At 35.5% G+C, this 22843-nt stretch overlaps 1 long non-coding RNA gene across 5 annotated transcripts in view; it reads right to left on the bottom strand.

Moving 5' to 3' along the window:
• LOC136040568 (uncharacterized) overlaps positions 1-22843 on the bottom strand; it is a 76732-nt gene that overhangs the window by 5241 nt on the left and 48648 nt on the right. For 3 of the 5 annotated variants that reach the window (XR_010620811.1, XR_010620808.1, XR_010620812.1), the window contains 2 exons: positions 19466-19637; positions 11722-11893 (listed from right to left, as the gene is read on the bottom strand). This is a non-coding gene — a long non-coding RNA (uncharacterized LOC136040568). Of the gene's footprint in view, positions 1-11721; positions 11894-19465; positions 19638-21233; positions 21403-22843 lie in introns of all 5 variants that reach the window. The other 2 variants (XR_010620809.1, XR_010620810.1) reach the window with 2 other exon arrangements.

Here is a 22843-nt window from a genome sequence, read left to right as displayed (position 1 = left end):
TCCTAACCGACTTCAAAACCAAAGGCTAATTATATGCTGAAAATAGGTTCCATAAATTTGAGTATGCGTCACATAAATCTTATACTATCTCACTACTTCGTGACTCCAGCAAAGTTCATAATCGACATCACAAGCATACGTTAATTAAATGCTGAATATATGTTCCATAGCGAAATTGCAAAGTCGTGAGATCCTGGTTTACAGGGAGGTCAAACATCCCATAACTAGTGAATATATACAAAAAGACTGAAGAAATTTGGCAGTCAATTTCTAGACGGGTTGAAGTGAAAAGCTAGCCTGGGTAGGATTTTAAGACAATATTGATTTGTAACTAAGCCTGAGTTTATCCATGTTTCAGTATTCAATTTGTTGCATTACACCTACTGTACAATTTGTATGTAAGCACTGAAATAAATTATTATTTGTGTTTTTATCATCTTTGTTTATGAATCCAGATGCCAGGCATAATTCCCGTGGTCTTTAGAAACGTTTTATAGGGAATCTATGCGATAAAGCAAGACCCATCCACCGCCAAGATGATTATATTACTGAGAAGATTGGGCATTATCAACAGCGTCCCTCTTTCTTAATCTCTCACTTGTTCAACCCCTGTAGGATCTTAATCTTTCACTCGTTTAACTCCCATAACGTCATTTTAAGTTGAACCTCCCATATTGTTTTATTATCAACAAACCCCCCTGTAACATTATTAACAACACCCCCCTCCCCCCGTAACAGTAGTGCATCAAGTTCGTCCTTCTTTCAAAACAGTTTTAAAATTGATGATTACCCTAACTTCTTCAGGGCTGGCATAAGCGAAACGAATGGTCAAACTATTAAGTGTTATTACTAATAACATAAATACTAGTTAAACTTAGTTAAGCCAAACTTAATAAGTGAAAGCAGTTATGCTGTTATAATAAGAGTGAAGAAATGTGACTGTCAAAATGACCGTCAAACGTAGACACAAAAATTGAAGAACTGTGTTTTTCCTTATCAAACACAAACTCTATGATACTTTTACAACCTAATAAATTTATGAATATGTTTTTATCACAGCCTACTTTATTTAATTTTTATTTATAGCCAAAATTTTGGCTAGAGAGTAAACCTGAAGTAATCCAAGAAGATGGTAGCCAGAAATAAGAGAGCATCTTTGTCATGTGGAAATTCGAAGTAGGAATAATCAACCGTGAGATTAGAAAGATTGAACTTTCCGAATTAACCGTCCTTACAACACCACCACCCCCCCAGATGGTCGAATCGGGGAAGTGACAATTTCAAATTTAATCTGGTCTGGTCCCTGATACGCCAACCAACTTTCAGCGAACGCTATATTGATCATGTATCTAGGTTCGTATCTTCTTCAAATAAAAATTGGAGTGGGCCAGGATTGGAACCTGAGACTTTATAACCTCAGGGCCACTATGTTTAAGAAACTAATTTTCTATTGTCTAATCATGGAGGCTTCATGTAGCACGATGAGGACCACGCTGTTCCTAGTAGGGGAAAACAATTTCCTAGGAGGTAAAGGATGCAGAAACTCCTTACTGTCATTTAAAAGTTTTTTTTTGTTTAATTTCTGGACGTTTTTGAATTAACGCATGTTTTGATCTTGGCTCTCCGCACATAAATAATTAAAAAGAAATTTGCATATTAATTAATTGCAATTATTCGGAAGATTTTGAGAAAAATGAGCGAGGGAGGAGGCCTAGTAGCCCTCCAATTTTTTGATTACTTAAAAAAGCAACTAGAACTTTTAATTTTTTCCAAACGTTTTCATTGGTAAGAAATATACGTAACTTACGAATTAACTTACGTAACGAAATTCTATATTCTTATGTTTTTATTGCGTATATGAAGGGGTTCAACCCTCGTCGATACCTCGCTCTTTACACTAAAGCTTAAATTTTGTCCCAATTCCTTAAGAATGACCTCTGAATCACAAAGGCCGTAGAATAAATAGTTAAAATTACTAAAAATACTTTAGCGTAAAGAGTGAGGTATTTTAGGTTTTAATGCTGCTCCTTACTTTCAGTAGAAAAATTTTTTCAAATTTATTTTTTCATTGTTTTTTCAAATAATGCTAGGAAATCATGCGCCCTTGATTGAAATTCTCTTCCCCCATGAGAAGTTTCTCCATGGAAGTATCCTCCCACGTAACTCCCCCCCCCCTCCTCTCTCCCCCTAAACCAAAAAATCCCCCTGAAAACGTCTGTACACTTCCCAGTAACCATTACTATATGTAAACACAGGTCAAAGTCAGTAGCCCCTCCCACGGGGACGTAACCCCCCCCTCAACTCTCCCCCTAAACCAAAAAAATCCCCCTGAAAACGTCTGCACACTTCCCAGTAACCATTACTATATGTAAACACAGGTCAAAGTTTGTAACTTGCAGCCCCTCCCACGTAGGACCACTGAATCAATACGATCACCCCTGGGAAAAAAACTAAAACAAACAAACAAAACAAATCCGTGATCTGTCTTCTGGCATAACATGCGAAATTCCATATTTTTGTAGATAGGAGCTTGAAACTTCTACAATAAAGTTTTCTGATACGTGAATCTGATGGTGTGACTTTCGTTAAGATTGTATGAATTTTAGGGGGTTTTCCCTCCTATTTTCTAAAATAATACAAATTTTCTCAGGCTCGTAACTAAACTTGACAAAACTTATATATCTAAAATCAACATTAAAATGCGATTCTTTTAATGTAACTATTGGTATCAAAATTCCATTTTTTTTTAGTTTCGGTTACTATTGAGCCGGGTCACTCCTTACTACAGTTCGTTACCACGAACTGTTTGATGACCGTAAATTCTTCTGTTTTTACCGGGCAAACCCTAGTAACAAGAGAAGGATGCCCATCGAACTGGCAAGACATCTGGCAAACTTCGCTAGAAGTAACACGCGGTAACAATAGATAGCGCTGTCTGTCAAACTAATAAAGAGGAACTACTTGCCGATACAACCATCAACAATACGTTTCGTTAATCCCTGAGTAATGTCTTGCATACATCTTTTTCTACCACCAATTCCTGTGGACCAATACCACCAATAAGATTGTATGACTTTTGGGGGGTGTTTCCCCCTATTTTCTAAAATGAGGTAAATTTTCTCAGGCTCGTAACTTTTTATAGGCATATCTGATCTTGATGAAACTTATATATTTAAAATCAGCATTAAAATGCGATTCTTTTGATGTAACTATTGGTATCAAAATTCCATTTTTTTAGTTTCGGTTACTATTGAGCCAGGTCGCTCCTTACTACAGTTCGTTACCACTAACTGTATGATAAAAATACACAAATATAGAAGTTCGATACGTAAGTTAATTCGTAAGGTACGTATATTTATTACTAACAAAAACATTCGTACAAAAATAAAAAATCTAGTAATTTTTAAGTAGCCAAAATTTGGAGGGCAAGTAGGAGGGCAACTCTGATCGTCCGATCAAAACTATGAGAAAGCCATCTAGCCAAAATAAAGATAAAAATTTCGTTTTAATGATTCATGTGCGGTGATCAAAACATACATTAATTCAAAAACGTTCAGAAAATAAATAAAAAAACAACTTTTTTTAAAAATAAAAGTAAGGAGCGACATTAAAACTTAAAACGAACAGAAATTATTCAGTATATGAAATATTGAAGTATATGTATAAGTGTAATAGTGATATATGACGTATATGAATATTGTCCCCTCCTCAACGCCTCGCTCTTTACGCTAAAGTTTTTTTTATTGTTTTAAAAAGTAGAGCTGTGACAAAGAGTCAAAATTTACCGTAAAGAGCGAGGCGTTGCAAAGGGGACAACCCCTTTCATATACGGAAAAATTTCTGTTCGTTTTAAGTTTTAATGTCGCTCTTTACTTGCAATTAGAAAATTTTATTTTTCTACTGTTTTTATTTTGTTTTTTTGTTTTTTAATAGATAAAAGTCGATTCTGAGAAGGTCAGCAGGAGACATGATCATTCAATCCCAAAATCTTACTTTTTTTCACGAAGTGTTTCGTGACTTCACAAAAGACTCAAAACAAAACTTGAAGAATACACCTAAAAGACAAATCGTGTAACAGAAACAAAATGAGGTTGTTAGGTGTGGACTTTTTGAATTTGGACTCTGTACAAATACTAGAACTCACTGCGAGACAAAGCTACCAATTTCGGACAATCAACGGTCAATGATGAAATTAACCAAACTTCAGAAATTCATAGTAGCAACTGAACTGCAATGACTATTCCTTCTTCTGGAAAAGGAGCATCACAGTTCAAGTTGCTCTGTAGATACAGACAAAAGGAGACTGTTAGATGTGAAGAATTTTTAAATCACTACTTTTTATAGATTCTGTAACAACTACTAAAACTCACTACTGTACCAAGCTGCCTAACACGAACATAGCTAGGCAAGCTTCTCCTCCGTACCAACATCTCTAGAGCCACCCTCTTTGCATCCTTTCAGGAATTTCTAATTCCGCTTAGATCCACCGAAATGAACTCGCATGCCTAATTTGGAAACGACTTGCATTCCGTTTGGCCGCCGATAGTTGGCTGAAAGTAGAATAATTGATTGTCTGCCATTTTTCATTCGTAGCACGGGTCCTAGCCATCTCAACCTTTCTCTCATTCTAACATTTTAAAGCAGTATTGAATCCAAATTTCCCGAAAACCCATGGTTTGAAGCACAATTAGTCCGGCGGGCTCACTTAAAGGAGTATTTATCTTTAAATGAGTTCCACTGGTTGCGGCCAAGGATGCACCCCCTTCCGTTTTTAGGAAAACTCCGAACAATTATCAAAGTATCAAAATGAGAAATAAGGTTCTCCTGTTTTAGGATTTTCTAGTTTCCCTCCTATTCTGAACTTGCCCATTCAAAATAAATAAGGTAGGTAAAGAAGAAGGTAAAGAATACGCCATTGGACTTAACAGTCCCTACCAGCTGTGCTGCTCTCCGTTTCTTGGCCCTTCAGCAAGGAAGTTTCTATGAGGGTGGGGGCCAACCATCCTGTGTTTTCGCACACCCTTCCTGTTTACCTTCCACAGATTTCTTCAGGTGCCCATTTATAGCTGGGTTGATTCTAGATGAGCTTACAGAGTCACGCCACTGACCCCCGTCCAAAACTAAACAATTGGGTCCGTTTAAAATAAATACGAGGAAATAAATCAGGCATAATAGCGTTTTTCCCGGCTTGTCAGTTTTACTGGTAGAGTAGTATTTTTTCTTTAATATTACCCTTCGTAAGACCCCTACCCAGTTCACTTGGGGACAGCCTGTCCGTGATTGGGTCCATTGAATGGATGGAACTAAAATCAGGATCTTTTGATAGAGGTATGGATGGTAGGATGACGAACTTTGAAAGCTATAAATAGAATTCAAATATTGTAGAAAAATAGCAACTGCAAAATGGGAATAGTAACTGATTACTATGGAGTATTAATCAAACTCCGCTCGTTTGAGGGTTAAGCATCGGGAGTCCCCAACCACCTCCGGTAACCCCGGCATCCCCCATCCCATAATATGCGCATGATTCTACATTGGATAGACTGTGTCGTCCATATTAAACTACAGAACAAAATACTTCTAGGTTAATAAACATGTTTTTAGACTGAAAGTATGGAGTGGCACAAAAACATAAAGCTAACAGAGGCTAAGCTGCATAGAAACGGGGTTCCCCCTCCTCAATACCACGCTCTTTGTGCCAAAGTTTGACTTTCTGTTCCAATCACTTAAGAATGGCTCTTGTTTTATTAGAATAATAACCTTTTTTGAAGGTTCTAAATAAATTAAGAGCGCATTGAGGAGGAGTCAATCCTCCTCAATTACGTCATTATTTTTGTTTGTTTAAGTTTTAATGTTGCTCTGTAATTTCAGTTGATAAGACTTGTTTTGTTTTTTTATTTAATTCTGATATTTTTTTAAATAATGCCAGGAAATCAAAGGGAAGATTCCCATTCCCAAAGGAAAATTCCTCGATAAAGATCCGCCCACGAAGCCTATATGAAGACTTTCTTCGGTATGAAATCCCCAGGGCCGAATCCAGGATTTTTGCTTGGGAGGTTATTATTTGGTGAGGGACAAAAATCTTTGAACAACAAAAATTTGAAACTAATATTTAATCTCTCTAGATTTCTGGCAATATTTCTGACCCACTCTGTTATTATGAGAATATAGAGTGAAATTAAACCCCAAAATGAACAGAACTCGTTCCGAATAGGAAGGGGACTTCCCTTTCCTCGTCTCCACCACCGTCTCATGGTTTTAGTTACTTCAGATGATTCTCATTTGATCAGAAATTGAGAGTTCTGGTCCTTTTTATAAGTCAAAAGTGGCTTGAAACCAGCCAGCTGTGGATGAGGGAAGGGGCATTTTTGGACAATGACAGGGTGGAGGAATAAAACGTAAAAAAGGAGAAATAAGTCTGGCTGTAATAGTTTGAGACGTCCGATTTTCTACGTTTTTGTGGCAAAAAACAGAGCTTTTTAGTGAATCATCTGACAGGATTTTATATAATGACTTTAAAAAACAAACAATTCCAACAAGGTTGAACATGTAAAGATTCTACCTTGTGTTTTACCAAATAATGTTTCCACATATTTGTACAATGTTGAAAAACTGAGTACGGTGGTTCATATTCGTAGAATGTTGAAAAACTCAGTACGGTGGTTCAGTTTCACGAAGTTTAGTTGCACGGGGGTTCACACACGGGGGTTCGGTTCCACGGTGGTTCAGTTATGGGGGTTCAGTTACTGGGGGTTGAGTTACACGGTATTTAAGTTACACGCATACCGTTTCAAACAGTTCGTGGTAATAAACTGAAGTAAGGAGTGACAAGGCTCAATAGTAAAAGAAACTCTAAAAAACGAAAGTTTGATACTAAACGATACATTAAAAGAATCGAATTTTTATGCTGATTTTAAATATATAAGTTTCATCTAGTTTAGTTTTACCCATCAAAAGTTACGAGCCTGAGAAAATTTGCCTTATTTTGGAAAGGGGGAAACAACCACTAAAAGTCATAGAATCTTAACAAAAATCACACCATCACATTCAGCGTATCAGAGAACCCTATATTAAAAGTTTCATGCTCCTATCTAGAAAAATGTGGAACTTCGTATTTTTTGCCAGAAGACCGATCACGGGTGCGTGTTTATTTGTTTGTTTTTTTGTTGTTTTTTTTTTTTTTTCAGCGGTCATCGTATCGACTAACTGGTCCTAGAATGTCACAAGAGGGCTCATTTTATCGGAAATGAAAAGGTCTAGTGCCCTTTTTAAGTGATCAAAATTGAAGGGCACCTAGGCCCCCTCCCACGCTCATTTTTTCCTAAAGTCAACGGATCAAAATTGAGATAGCCACTTTGTTCAGCATAGTCGAAAATCATATTAACTATGTCCTTAGGGATGACTTACTCCCCCACAACCTTTGGGGGAGGGGCTGCAAGTTACAAATTGTGACAAGCGTTTGCATACACTAATGGTTATTTGGAAGTGTACAGACGTTTTCAGAGTTTTTTTTTTTGGTTTGGGGGGGATAGAGGGGAAGAGGCCTTGTGGGAAGATCTTTTCTAGGAAGAATATGTCATGGGGGAAAACAAATTCAATGAAGGGGGCGCAGGATTTTCAGAGGGTTTTTTTGGATTGGGGGGGATAGAGGGGAAGAGGCCTTGTGGGAAGATCTTTTCTTGGAAGAATATGTCATGGGGGGAATACAAATTCAATGAAGGGGTGCGCAGGATTTTCTAGCATTATTATAACAAAAAACAATGAAAACAATGAAAAATAAATATGAAAAAGATTTTTCAACTGAAAATAAGGAGTAGTATTAAAATTTAAAACAAACAGAGATTATTACGCATACGAGGGGTTCTTCTCCTCTTAAATATCTAGCTCTTTACGCTCAAGTATTTTTAGTAATTTCAACTATTTATTTTACTGCCTTTCTGATTCAGGGGTCATTCTTAAAGAATTGGGACAAAATTTGAGCTTTAGTGTAAAGAGCGAGGTATTAACGAGAGGACAAACCCCCTCATATACATAATAAAAATATACGAATATAGAAGTTCGTTACGCAAGTTAATTCTTAAGTTACGTACATTTTTTACTACTAAAAACGTTTGATAAAAATTGAAAGTTCTAGTTGTCTTTTTAAGTAACCAAAAAATTGGATGGCAACTAGGCCTCCCCCCCCCCTTTTTTTTCTCAAAATGGTCTGATCAAAACAGAAAAAGCCATCTAGCCAAAAAAAGAATTAATATACAAATTTCATTTTAATAGTTTTTGAGCGGAGAGCCAAAATCAAACATGCATTAATTCAAAAACTTTCAGAAATTAAATAAGAAAAACTAGTTTTTTTAACTGAAAGTAAGGAGCGACATTAAAACTTAAAACGAACAGAGATTATTCCGAATACGAAAGGGGCTATCCCCTTCTCAACGCCCTGCTTTTTACGCTTAAGTTTTTTACTGTTTAGTAAAGTAGAATTGAGAGAAACAGTCAAACTTTAGCGTAAAGAGCTGGGCGTTGAGAAGGGAACAGCCCCTTTCGTACTCGAAATAAAAAAAAATAGTTTTTTTTATTTAATATCTCACTGAGACGAAGTTAATTATCTCTGAACACAGACAGACTCCAGTTTTACTCGGATCAAGAACTTGAGTGTGGTTGCTATAACGCGCAAGTACCTTAAATAAACATAATTTAAATAATTTGATCATAATAATTAATAATAATTAAACAATTTTAATGATAAATTAATAACAGTCAAAAAGAAACTATTCATTATATAATAAAATTACAATAGTTCCTTTAATATAAGAGAACTTTGTTAAAATTTTGCCTGGAAATTTTGTGAAAGAGGGAGGGAGAGGCGATAATCAAGATTTTAGTACGATAGCTTAGTAGGCTGAAAGAAGAAAAATTGTTAATTCTTAATTTTTTCTGGTTTCCATGGTATTTAATTTATCATCCTGTTCATATAAGAATTGTTCATAAAAAAATTCACAGTAAGTAAAGAAGTCTTGAAAGCACTAAATAAGCATAGTCCAACGATTTAAGTGGGAACCTGAGTTAATTTGGCAATTGATCTTGAGGGAAATTTAAAGACTTTCTAAAGACCCTTTTTTTTCATGATAAATTTATAAAATTAAAAGTACTGGAAAGTTTAATACGAAACTAAATACAAATAAAGCAATCCAAAGAATACACAGGCATAATTCAACATATTTAGCGTTCCCACGTTTGATGCTCCATTTTTACGATAATAACAGTAATTTCCCTATCAAACGTAACCTAACTTTTTTATGTCCAAATATATACCCCATTTTAGGCTATATATTTCCAACCAGATTCAGCGTATCAGAGAGTCCTTCTGTGGAGGTTTCAAGCTCCTACCTGTTGATTTTTGTATTTTCTGCCAGAAAAATGATAACGGATGCGTTGTTAGTTTTTTTTTTTTTTTTTTTTTTTTTTTTGCTTTTTCTTCAGTGGTTATCTTATCGACCCAGCAGCCCTAAAATATCGAGAGAGGGCTCATTTGACCAGAAATTAAAGGTTCTAGTCATGTTTCTTATGTGACCAAAAATATTAGAGGGCAATTCAGCAATTTAGTATGTGTTCTGGCCTGACCAGTCCCCTTTCTATAATTCTTTGTTGTAGTTTCCATGATTTGTTATACTAAAGTATTACATTTTCATCATATTTTAGAATATTTGATTAGGATAAATCTAATTACATTTCTGGAGTGTTGTCGGGCTAACACGTAAGTACCAAATTTTGATATAGCTATTTTGTTCAGCATAGTTGAAAGGCAGAATAACTATGACTTTAGAGATAACACGAAACCCCACAACCCCTGGGGAAGGGTCTAAGCTATAAGATTTCCCTATTGTTTACACATAGTATTTGTTATTGGTAAGTATGCATACATTTTTCGAGTAAGGGCCAAATTTTCTGCAGGGGATTTTTCCACAAGGAGAATTTTCCATAGGGAGGTAAGTTTCCCGGAAGTGAATTTTAAACTGGGGGAATTTGCCAGAATTCCTATGCCAAATTCTTCTTATGTCTGGCTTTCTCTTTTTCGACACAGTTTTACGCAGAGATGTTAAGGATAATTGTTCGGGGTAAATTTTCACCAGGATTGAATTGTCTAAAGGATATATCCGTGGGGAGGAAATTTCCGTGAAGGTGGAGCCAGATTTCCTGTCATTATTTCAAAGAAGTATTGGAAATTAAATAAGAAAGCAAGTTTTTTCAACTGAAAGTACGGAGCAACATTAAAATTCAAAACGAACAGAAATTACTATGGATATTAAGGGGTAGCCCCCTCCACAACACCTCGCTCTTTATGCTATAGTTTGAAATTTGTCCCCATTCTCTCGGAACAACTCCTGGAACAAAAGGTTCGTTTAATTAGAACAGTAAGAAGCTTTTTTGAAATTACTCAAAAACTTCAGACTAAAGAGCACTGTAAAAATATTTACAACACGTCCCGAATTAAATGTAAACAAAGAGCAGAATCGAAGAGAAAAATTGGGTCAAAATGGGATATTTCCGAGCCGCGGTTCCCCCTAAGCCACGGCACCCGAAATACCTCTTACAGTTATCCCCCCCCCGCCCACCTGGGAACGGTTCTTGTTGGGGTAAAGTAGAGTGGAAGTGCCTTCAAATGTGTTAATTAGGCGAAAATGTTCTGCATATTATGAAGCATGAATTATTCTCTTAAGACTTTTCCTTTTCAATCAAAACAGCCCCATTTGAAGGTTAGCCAAATATCTTCATTTATGATTCTAAATAAGTTTTAGATTGCCTGGTATAATTTCTTCCATGTCCTCTAGAGGGGAATAAATTCTGACAAAAGAAAATTTAAAGATAAAAAAAAGATAATTTAAAAATACTGCTCATTTATTTTTTCCTTGTCGAGAGCATCAAATCTAGTTTTACCAATACAAGTCCTTTCACTTTGAAGCAAAACTGCTCCTGTTCCTGTTTAAATACTCCATAGAAAACAAACAACACAGAAACTCAAATTTAAAAAAAAAATTCATATCATTCCACTTTGACTGCCTCATCCAGAATGTGTGAATCAACATGATTGATCACAGCAATATATGAAGATATTTCCAGGCATTGAATGAAAAAGGCAAGAATTCGACGCAAAACGTCTTCATACATAAGGCATGTCTAACCTGCTTATTTGTATCAATAAAATATTGAAAGCATGCTTCCAAATTAGGGAATACCATTCAAGGCGAGTCTGTTAACTTTTCCTGCGCATACTCTAGTCATCTGAAAAATCATTTTATTGCCAATGGTGTTCATAACGTATTGTCAAATTCCAGTAGGGTGCTCGGGACTTTTCAAAGAGTTAGCTAGCTGTAAGGTTTCCAAATGAAAATTCTCGCATCAGCCTAAAGGCACTTTGAGGCCCTTTAAATGAACTTGCCTGATCCAGATGAATTTGTAGCAAAGGGAATAGCGGATGGAAACAACCAGGGTCGCATCCAGGATTTTTCAGAGGGAGGGGGCGGGTGTTAATGAAGGATCTTTTTTGGGGTGGGTGGGAGATTTATAAACAGCTTTTCAGCTAAAACAGTATATATATATGTATATATATATATATATATATATATATATATATATATATATATATATATATATATATATATATATATATATATATATATATATATATATATATATATAGGTATTTTCTCGATCTGCGTCTACTACCTTGTATTTTGTTTGTCATTAGCCATTGGTATCACATTGAACGTTGCTGAGTCTCTTCTTTTCTCCTAAATAACATCTTGCGGTCATATCCAATTTATAATATTTCTATAGACGTTGTTCTTCTTTTTTTGACAATGCGCTTCTTTCATAATACGGTGGGGGGCTATTGCACCTGAAAAAGCATATAATTTATGATAAGTAAACAGTCATATTTTACTACCGTGCTTTGATACGGCGATCAGGAAATCAGTATTTTATTATTTTTTTATTTTTAATAGATGAAAGACGATTCCGAGAAGGTAGGCAGGAGACATGGGCATTCAATCCCAAAATCTTAAATTTTCATTTTTCACTAAGTGTTTCGCGACTTCACGAAAGACTAGAAACAAAACTTGGAAAATACACCTAAACGAAAAATCGTACAAAATTGAAGTGCTAAAAACACAACAAAAATTACAATGAGTCTCATTGACAGGGAATCCAGTTGCTTTAAAGTAACGAAAGCAAGCAAGAAGACATGTTTGCCACAACCCTAAGCCGTTACAAGATATCAAAGGCCTAATTCAGTGTTGTACAAAGATACTATTGAGAGGATTATCCGGGGCATACAATTGAATATTACCCTAATTAGTGGTCAAATAAAAACTACTAGAAACTGTTCTACCGTCTTTCATAATTATGCTACCGTGGTACGTGACGCTGCTTTATTGACTCAAGCTTTCTTAAAATTAATTTTTCAAACGTATTCTAGCCCCTTGAACTCGCATAATTCATTTTATCAACATTTTCGTCTAAGATGCTTACATTATCATCAAGTCTAGGGGACTTTTAATTCCGTGCTCTCACATTGCCTTTGCTGTGCTCCTTAGGACAAAGTGCACCAGAATCATACGTGCTAATGGTGATAGAACGCAACCCCATTGAACTCCTGATTAAATATGAAACCAGCTTCTAACCTCATATTCTACCTTATCCGCAGCAGTGTTATCAAACAGTTCGTGGTAACAAACTGTAGTAAGGAGGAACCCGACTGAATAGTAACCAAAACTGTAAAAAATGGAATTTTGATACCAATACATACATCACCTGAATCGGACTTTTATGCTGATTTTAAATATACATGTTTCATCAAGTTAAATCCTACCCATAAAAAGTTAAGAGTCTGAGAAAAGTTGTCTTATTTTTGAAAAACAAGTAAAGGCCCTAAAAGCCATAGAATCTTAATGGAAAGCACACAATCAGATTCAGAATATCAGATTACTCTACTGTAGAGGTTTCAAGCTCCTATCTGCAAATATGTGGAATTTTGTTTTCCCACGCTCATTTCATCGGGGGAACAATGAGCGCCCCTCACGCCCCTCTTTTTAAGCAAACGCTCTTTACGCTGAGGTTAGAATTATTCTCACGACTCCAATTTAAAAAAAAAATAAAAAACTTTGGCGTAAAGAGCGGGGTGTTGCGGATGGGAAAGTCCCTTTAATATACGGAATATTTTCTGTTCGTTTTAAGTTTTAATGTCGCTCCTTATTTTCAGTTAAAAATGAAACTTGTTTTTCTTACTTAATTCTTGTACACAGCACTAATCACTTTAATGTATTTGTCTGGTATATCATACAAGGACAAGACCTTCGCTGAAGCTCTTCTATCAACAGAATCGAAAGCTTGCTCATCATCTATAAAACTAAGGACTAAGTGTGTTTGATCACTCAGACACTTCTCATTTATTAACTTGAAATGGAAAATTTGGCCAAGACATCCTCAACACTTTCTAAGACCAGATTGTTTTTCTGTCATAAACTTGTCTACACCATCTCTCAGTTCAAAAATCAAAATGTTTACTAAGTAATTTGCGGCCTACAAAGACCAGGTTAATGCCTAGATAGATACTACAGTCAGTCACTTATCACCTATACAGGGGCTTAATTAAGCTTCTTTTTTTTTAATCGCTAAGTACTTCCCCTTTTCCGTAAATCATATTCGCAATCTTCAGTAATTAATTTATAACCTCAGGGCCACTATGTTTAAGAAACTCATCTTCTATTGTCTAATCGTGGAGGCTTCATGTAGCACGATGAGGACCACGCTGTTCCTAGTAGGGGAAAACAATTTCTTAGGAGGTAAAGGATGCAGAAACTCCTTACTTTCATTTAAAAGTTTTTTTTTTGTTTAATTTCTGGACGTTTTTTAATTAACGCATGTTTTGATCTTGGCTCTCCGCACATAAATAATTAAAAAAAAATTTGCATATTAATTAATTGCAATTAATCAGAAGATTTTGAGAAAAATGAGCGAGGGAGGAGGCCTAGTTGCCCTCCAATTTTTTGATTACTTAAAAAAGCAACTAGAACTTTTAATTTTTTCCAAACGTTTTCATTGGTAAGAAATATACGTAACTTACGAATTAACTTACGTAACGAAATTCTATATTCCTATGTTTTTATTGCGTATATGAGGGGGTTCAACCCTCGTCGATACCTCGCTCTTTACACTAAAGCTTAAATTTTGTCCCAATTCCTAAGAATGACCTCTGAATCACAAAGGCCGTAGAATAAATAGTTGAAATTACTAAAAATACTTTAGCGTAAAGAGTGAGGTATTTTAGGTTTTAATGCTGCTCCTTACTTTCAGTAGAAAAATTTTTTCAAATTTATTTTTTTATTGTTTTTTCAAATAATGCTAGGAAATCATGCGCCCTTGATAGAAATTCTCTTCCCCCATGAGAAGTTTCTCCATGGAAGTATCCTCCCACGTAACTCCCCCCCCCCCTCAACTCTCCCCCTAAACCAAAAAATCCCCCTGAAAACGTCTGTACACTTCCCAGTAACCATTACTATATGTAAACACAGGTCAAAGTCAGTAGCCCCTCCCACGGGGACGTAACCCCCCCCCTCAACTCTCCCCCTAAACCAAAAAAATCCCCCTGAAAACGTCTGCACACTTCCCAGTAACCATTACTATATGTAAACACAGGTCAAAGTTTGTAACTTGCAGCCCCTCCCACGTAGGACCACTGAATCAATACGATCACCCCTGGGAAAAAAAACTAAAACAAAAAACAAACAAACAAAACAAATCCGTGATCTGTCTTCTGGCAAAAAATGCGAAATTCCACATTTTTGTAGAGAGGAGCTTGAAACTTCTACAATAAGGTTCTCTGATACGCTGAATCTGATGGTGTGATTTTCGTTAAGATTGTATGAATTTTAGGGGGTTTTCCATCCTATTTTCGAAAATAATACAAATTTTCTCAGGCTCGTAACTTTTAATGGATAATACTAAACTTGACGAAACTTATATATTTAAAATCAATATTAAAATTCGATTCTTTTGATGTAACTATTGGTATCAAAATTCCATTTTTTTTTAGTTTCGGTTACTATTGAGCCGGGTCACTCCTTACTACAGTTCGTTACCACGAACTGTTTGATGACCGTAAATTCTTCTGTTTTTACAGAAGAAGGTTCTTTTTTGAAGGCTCTAAATAAATTAAGAGCGCATTAAGGAGGAGTCAACCCTCCTCAATTACGTCATTATTTTTGTTTGTTTAAGTTTTAATGTTGCTCTGTAATTTCAGTTGATAAGACTTGTTTTGTTTTTTTATTTAATTCTAATCTTTTTTAAATAATGCCAGGAAATCAAAGGGAAGATTCCCTTTCCCAATGAAAATTCCTGGATAGAGATCCGCCCAAGAAGCCTATATGAAGACTTTCTTCGATATGAAATCCTGGATACGGCCCCAGGGCCGTATCCAGGATTTTTGCTTGGGAGGTTATTTTTTTTGGTGAGGGACAAAAATCTTTGAACAACAAAAATGTGAAACTGATATTTAATCTCTCTAGATTTCTGGGAATATTTCTGACCCACTCTGTTATTATGAGAATATAGAGTGAAATTAACCCCCCAAAATGAACAGAACTCGTTCCGAATAGGAGGGGGACTTCCCTTTCCTCGTCTCCACCATCGTCTCATGGTTTTAGTAACTTCAGATGATTCTCATTTGATCAGAAATTGAGAGTTCTAGTCCTTTTTATAGGTCAAAAGTGGCTTGAAGCCATCCAGCTGTGGATGAGGGAAGGGGCATTTTTAGATAATAACAGGGTGGAGGAATAAAACATAAAAAAGGAGAAATAAGTCTGGCTGTAATAGTTTGAGACGTCCGATTTTCTTCGTTTTTGTGGCAAAAAACAGAGCTTTTTAGTGAATTATCTGACAGGATTTTATATAATGACTTTAAAAAACAAAGAGTTGAACATGTACAGATTCTACTCAGTACGGTGGTTCTGTTTCACGAAGTTTAGTTGTACGGGGGTTCACTTACACGGGGGTTCGGTTCCACGGTGGTTCAGTTGCTGGGGGTTGAGTTATACGGTATTTAAGTTACACGCATACCGTTTCAAACAGTTCGTGATAACGAACTGAAGTAAGGAGCGACGAGGTACAATAGTAAAAGAAACTCTAAAAAACGAAAGTTTGATACTAAAAGATACATTAAAAGAATCGAATTTTTATGCTGATTTTAAATATATAAGTTTCATCAAGTTTAGTTTTACCCATCAAAAGTTACGAGCCTGAGAGTATTTCTTTAGCTTTAGCGTAAAGAGAAAGGTAGCCTATTAACGAGAGGACAAACCCCCTCATATACATAATAAAAATAGACGAATATAGAAGTTCGTTACGCAAGTTAATTCTTAAGCTACGTACATTTTTACTACTAAAAACGTTTGATAAAAATTGAAAGTTCTAGTTGTCTTTTTAAGTAACCAAAAAATTGGATGGCAACTAGGCCTCCCCCCCCCCCTTTTTTTTTCTCAAAATGGTCTGATCAAAACAGAAAAAGCCATCTAGCCAAAAAAAGAATTAATATACAAATTTCATTTTAATAGTTTTTGAGCGGAGAGCCAAAATCAAACATGCATTAATTCAAAAACTTTCAGAAATTAAATAAGAAAAACTAGTTTTTTTAACTGAAAGTAAGGAGCGACATTAAAACTTAAAACGAACAGAGATTATTCCGAATACGAAAGGGGCTATCCCCTTCTCAACGCCCTGCTTTTTACGCTTAAGTTTTTTACTGTTTAGTAAAGTAGAATTGAGAGAAACAGTCAAACTTTAGCGTAAAGAGCTGGGCGTTGAGAAGGGAACAGCCCCTTTCGTACTCGAAATAAAAAAAAATAGTTTTTTTTATTTAATATCTCACTGAGACGAAGTTAATTATCTCTGAACACAGACAGACTCCAGTTTTACTCGGATCAAGAACTTGAGTGTGGTTGCTATAACGCGCAAGTACCTTAAATAAACATAATTTAAATAATTTGATCATAATAATTAATAATAATTAAACAATTTTAATGATAAATTAATAACAGTCAAAAAGAAACTATTCATTATATAATAAAATTACAATAGTTCCTTTAATATAAGAGAACTTTGTTAAAATTTTGCCTGGAAATTTTGTGAAAGAGGGAGGGAGAGGCGATAATCAAGATTTTAGTACGATAGCTTAGTAGGCTGAAAGAAGAAAAATTGTTAATTCTTAATTTTTTCTGGTTTCCATGGTATTTAATTTATCATCGTGTTCATATAAGAATTGTTCATAAAAAAATTCACTGCAAGATAAGAAGTCTTAAAAGCACTAAATAAGCATAGTCCAACGATTTAAGTGGGAACCTGAGTTAATTTGGCAATTGATCTTGAGGGAAATTTAAAGACTTTCTAAAGACCCTTTTTTTTCATGATAAATTTATAAAATTAAAAGTACTGGAAAGTTTAATACGAAACTAAATACAAATAAAGCAATCCAAAGAATACACAGGCATAATTCAACATATTTAGCGTTCCCACGTTTGATGCTCCATTTTTACGATAATAACAGTAATTTCCCTATCAAACGTAACCTAACTTTTTTGTGTCCAAATATATACCCCATTTTAGGCTATATATTTCCAGCCAGATTCCGCGTATCAGAGAGTCAATCTGTGGAGGTTTCAAGCTCCTACCTGTTGATTTTTATATTTTCTGCCAGAAAAATGATAACGGATGCGTTGTTAGTTTTTTTTTTTTTTTTTTTTTTTCTTCAGTGGTTATCTTATCGACCCAGCAGCCCTAAAATATCGAGAGAGGGTTCATTTGACCAGAAATTAAAGGTTTTAGTCATGTTTTTTATGTGACAAAAAATATTAAAGGGCAATTCAGCAATTTAGTATGTGTTCTGGCCTGACAAGTCCCCTTTATATAATTTTTTCTTGTAGTTTCCATGATTTGTTATACTAAAGTATTACATTTTCATCATATTTTAGAATATTTGATTAGGATAAATCTAATTACACTTCTGGAGTGTTGTCGGGCTAACACGTAAGTACCAAATTTTGAGATAGCCATTTTGTTCAGCATAGTTGAAAGGCAGAATAACTATGACTTTAGAGATAACACGAAACCCCACAACCCCAGGGGAAGGGTCTAAGCTATAAGATTCCCTATTGTTTACACATAGTATTTGTTATTGGTAAGTATGCATACATTTTTCGAGTAAGGGCCAAATTTTCTGAAGGGGATTTTTCCACAAGGAGAATTTTCCATAGGGAGGAAAGTTTCCCGGAAGTGAATTTTAAACTGGGGGAATTTGCCAGAATTCCTATGCCAAATTCTTCTTATGTCTGGCTTTCTCTTTGTCGACTCAGTTTTACGCAGAGATGTTAAGGGTAATTGTTCGGGGTAAATTTTCACCAGGATTGAATTGTCTAAAGGATATATCCGTGGGGAGGAAATTTCCGTGAAGGTGGAGCCAGATTTCCTGTCATTATTTCAAAGAAGTATTGGAAATTAAATAAGAAAGCAAGTTTTTTCAACTGAAAGTACGGAGCAACATTAAAATTCAAAACGAACATAAATTACTATGGATATTAAGGGTTAGCCCCCTCCACAACACCTCGCTCTTTATGCTATAGTTTGAAATTTGTCCCCATTCTCTCGGAACAACTCCTGGAACAAAAGGTTCGTTTAATTAGAACAGTAAGAAGCTTTTTGAAATTACTCTAAAACTTCAGACAAAAGAGCACTGTAAAAATATTTACAACACCTCCCGAATTAAATGTAAACAAAGAGCGGAATCGAAGAGAAAAATTGGGTCAAAATGAGATATTTCCGAGCCGCGGTTCCCCCTAAGCCACGGCACCCGAAATACCTCTCACAGTTATCCCCCCCCACCCACCTGGGAACGGTTCTTGTTGGGGTAAAGTAGAGTGGAAGTGCCTTCAAATGTGTTTATTAGGCAAAAATGTTCTGCATATTAAGAAGCACGAATTATTCTCTTAACACTTTTCCTTTTCAATCAAAACAGCCCCATTTGAAGGTTAGCCAAATATCTTCATTTATGATTCTAAATAAGTTTTAGATTGCCTGGTGTGATTTCTTCCATGTCCTCTAAATCAGGCCCTTTAAATGAACTTGCCTGATTCAGATGAATTTGTAGCAAAGGGAGTAGCGGATGGAAACAACCAGGGTCGCATCCAGGATTTTTCGGAGGGAGGGGGCGGGTGTTAATGAAGGATCTTTTTTGGGGTGGGTGGGAGATTTATAAACAGCTTTTTAGCTAAATCAGTATATATATGTATATATATATATATATATATATATATATATATATATATATATATATATATATATATATATATATATATATATATATATATATATATATATATATATATATATATATATAGGTATTTTCTCGATCTGTGTCTACTACCTTGTATTTTGTTTGCCATTAGCCATTGGTATCACATTGAGCGTCGCTGAGTATCTTCTTTTCTCCTAAATAACATCTTGCGGTCATATCCAATTTCTAATATTTCTATAGATGTTGTTCTTCTTTTTTTGACGATGCGCTTCTTTCATAATACGGTGGGGGGCTATTGCACCTGAAAAAGCATATACTTTATGATAAGTAAACAGTCGCATTTTACTACCGTGCTTTGGTACGGCGATCAGGAAAGCAGTATTTTTTTTTTTTTTTTTTTTTTTTTTTTTTTTTTTTTTTTTTTTTTATAGATGAAAGACGATTCCAAGAAGGTAGGCAGGAGACATGGGCATTCAATCCCAAAATCTTAAATTTTTTTTTTCACTAAGTGTTTCGCGACTTCACAAAAGACTCGAAACAAAACTTGAAAAATACATCTAAACGAAAAATCGTACAAAATTGAAGTGCTAAAAAACAAAACAAAAATTACAATGAGTCTCATTGACAGGGTATCCAGTTGCTTTAAAGTAAAGAAAGCAAGCAAGAAGACATGTTTGCCACAACCCTAAGCCGTTACAAGATATCAAAGGCCTAATTCAGTGTTGTACAAAGATACTATTGAGAGGATTATCCGGGGCATACAATTGAATATTACCCTAATTAGTGGTCAAATAAAAACTCCTAGAAACTGTTCTACCGTCTTTAATAATTATGCTACCGTGGTACGTGACGCTGCTTTATTGACTCAAGCTTTCTTAAAATTAATTTTTCAAACGTATTCTAGCCCCTTGAACTCGCATAATTCATTTTACCAACATTTTCGTCTAAGATGCTTACATTATCATCAAGTCTAGGGGACTTTTAATTCCGTGCTCTCACATTGCCTTTGCTGTGCTCCTTAGGACAAAGTGCACCAGAATCATACGTGCTAATGGTGATAGAACGCAACCCCATTGAACTCCTGATTAAATATGAAACCAGCTTCTAACCTCATATTCTACCTTATCCGCAGCAGTGTTATCAAACAGTTCGTGGTAACAAACTGTAGTAAGGAGGAACCCGACTGAATAGTAACCGAAACTGTAAAAAATGGAATTTTGATACCAATACATACATCACCTGAATCGGACTTATATGCTGATTTTAAATATACATGTTTCATCAAGTTAAATCCTACCCATCAAAAGTTAAGAGTCTTAGAAAAGTTGTCTTATTTTTGAAAAACAAGTAAAGACGCCCTAAAAGTCATAGAATCTTAATGGAAAGCACACAATCAGATTCAGAATATCAGATTACCCTACTGTAGATTTTTCAAGCTCCTATCTGCAAATATGTGGAATTTTGTTGTTTTTTTTTTGCCAGAAAAATCACAGTATTTATTTGTTGTTGTTTTTGTTTTGTTTTTCAGGGGTGATCCTGTCGACGCAATGGTCAAAGAGTGTTGCGAAAGAGCTCATTCTAACAGATTTAAAAGTTCTAGTGCCCTTTTTGAGTGAACACAATAAATGAAGGGCAACTAGGTCCCCTCCCACGCTCATTTCATCGGGGGGAACAATGAGCGCCCCTGACGCCCCTCTTTTTAAGCAAACGCTCTTTACGCTGAAGTTAGAATCTTTCTCACGACTCCAATTTAAAAAAAAAATAAAAAAAACTTTAGCGTAAAGAGCGGGATGTTGAGGAGGGGAAAGTCCCTTTAATACACGGAATATTTTCTGTTCGTTTTAAGTTTTAATGTCGCTCCTTATTTTCAGTTAAAAATAAAACTTGTTTTTCTTACTTAATTCTTGTACACAGCACTAATCACTTTAATGTATTTGTCTGGTATACCATACAAGGACAAGACCTTCGCTGAAGCTCTTCTTTCAACAGAATCGAAAGCTTGCTCATCATCTATAAAACTAAGGACTAAGTGTGTTTGATCACTCAGACACTTCTCATTTACTAACCTGAAATGGAAAATTACTACAATAATTACTTAAAAAAATAAAATTAGTGAAATAGAAAATTACTAGCCTACAGTCAGTCACTTATCACCAATACAGGGGCTTAATTAAGCTTCTTTTTTTTTTAATCGCTAAGTACTTCCCCTTTTCCGTAAATCATATTCACAATCTTCAGTAATTTATTTATAACCTCAGGGCCACTATGTTTAAGAAACTCATCTTCTATTGTCTAATCGTGGAGGCTTCATGTAGCACGATGAGGATCACGCTGTTCCTAGTAGGGGAAAACAATTTCTTAGGAGGTAAAGGATGCAGAAACTCCTTACTTTCATTAAAAGTTTTTTTGTTTAATTTCTGGACGTTTTTGAATTAACGCATGTTTTGATCTTGGCTCTCCGCACATAAATAATTAAAAAGAAATTTGCATATTAATTAATTGCAATTAATCGGAAGATTTTGAGAAAAATGAGCGAGGGAGGAGGCCTAGTAGCCCTCCAATTTTTTGATTACTTAAAAAAGCAACTAGAACTTTTAATTTTTTCCAAACGTTTTCATTGGTAAGAAATATACGCAACTTACGAATTAACTTACGTAACGAAATTCTATATTCCTATGTTTTTATTGCGTATATGAGGGGGTTTAACCCTCGTCGATACCTCGCTCTTTACACTAAAGCTTAAATTTTGTCCCAATTCCTTAAGAATGACCTCTGAATCACAAAGGCCGTAGAATAAATAGTTGAAATTACTAAAAATACTTTAGCGTAAAGAGTGAGGTATTTTAGGTTTTAATGCTGCTCCTTACTTTCAGTAGAAAAATTTTTTCAAATTTATTTTTTCATTATTTTTTCAAATAATGCTAGGAAATCATGCGCCCTTGATTGAAATTCTCTTCCCCCATGAGAAGTTTCTCCATGGAAGTATCCTCCCACGTAACTCCCCCCCCCTCAACTCTCCCCCTAAACCAAAAAATCCCCCTGAAAACGTCTGTACACTTCCCAGTAACCATTACTATATGTAAACACAGGTCAAAGTCTGTAGCCCCTCCCACGGGGACGTAACCCCCCCCCCTCAATTCTCCCCCTAAACCAAAAAAATCCCCCTGAAAACGTCTGCACACTTCCCAGGAACCATTACTATATGTAAACACAGGTCAAAGTTTGTAACTTGCAGCCCCTCCCACGGGGACTGCGGGGGAGTAAGTCGTCCCTAAAGACACAGTTATTAGGTTTTTCAACTATGGTGAATAAAATGGCTATCTCATAATGTTGATCTGGTGGGAGGGGGCCTAGGGGCCCTCCAATTTTTTTTGTCACTTAAAAAGGGCACTAGAACTTTCAATTTCCGTTAGAATGAGCCCTCTCACGACATTCTAGGACCACTGAATCAATACGATCACCCCTGGGAAAAAATCTAAAACAAAAAACAAACAAACAAAACAAATC

The sequence above is a fragment of the Artemia franciscana genome, chromosome 21 (genome assembly GCF_032884065.1).
Source record: "Artemia franciscana chromosome 21, ASM3288406v1, whole genome shotgun sequence".
NCBI lineage: Eukaryota > Metazoa > Arthropoda > Branchiopoda > Anostraca > Artemiidae > Artemia > Artemia franciscana.
This window is presented reverse-complemented; position numbering and strand designations above follow the sequence as displayed.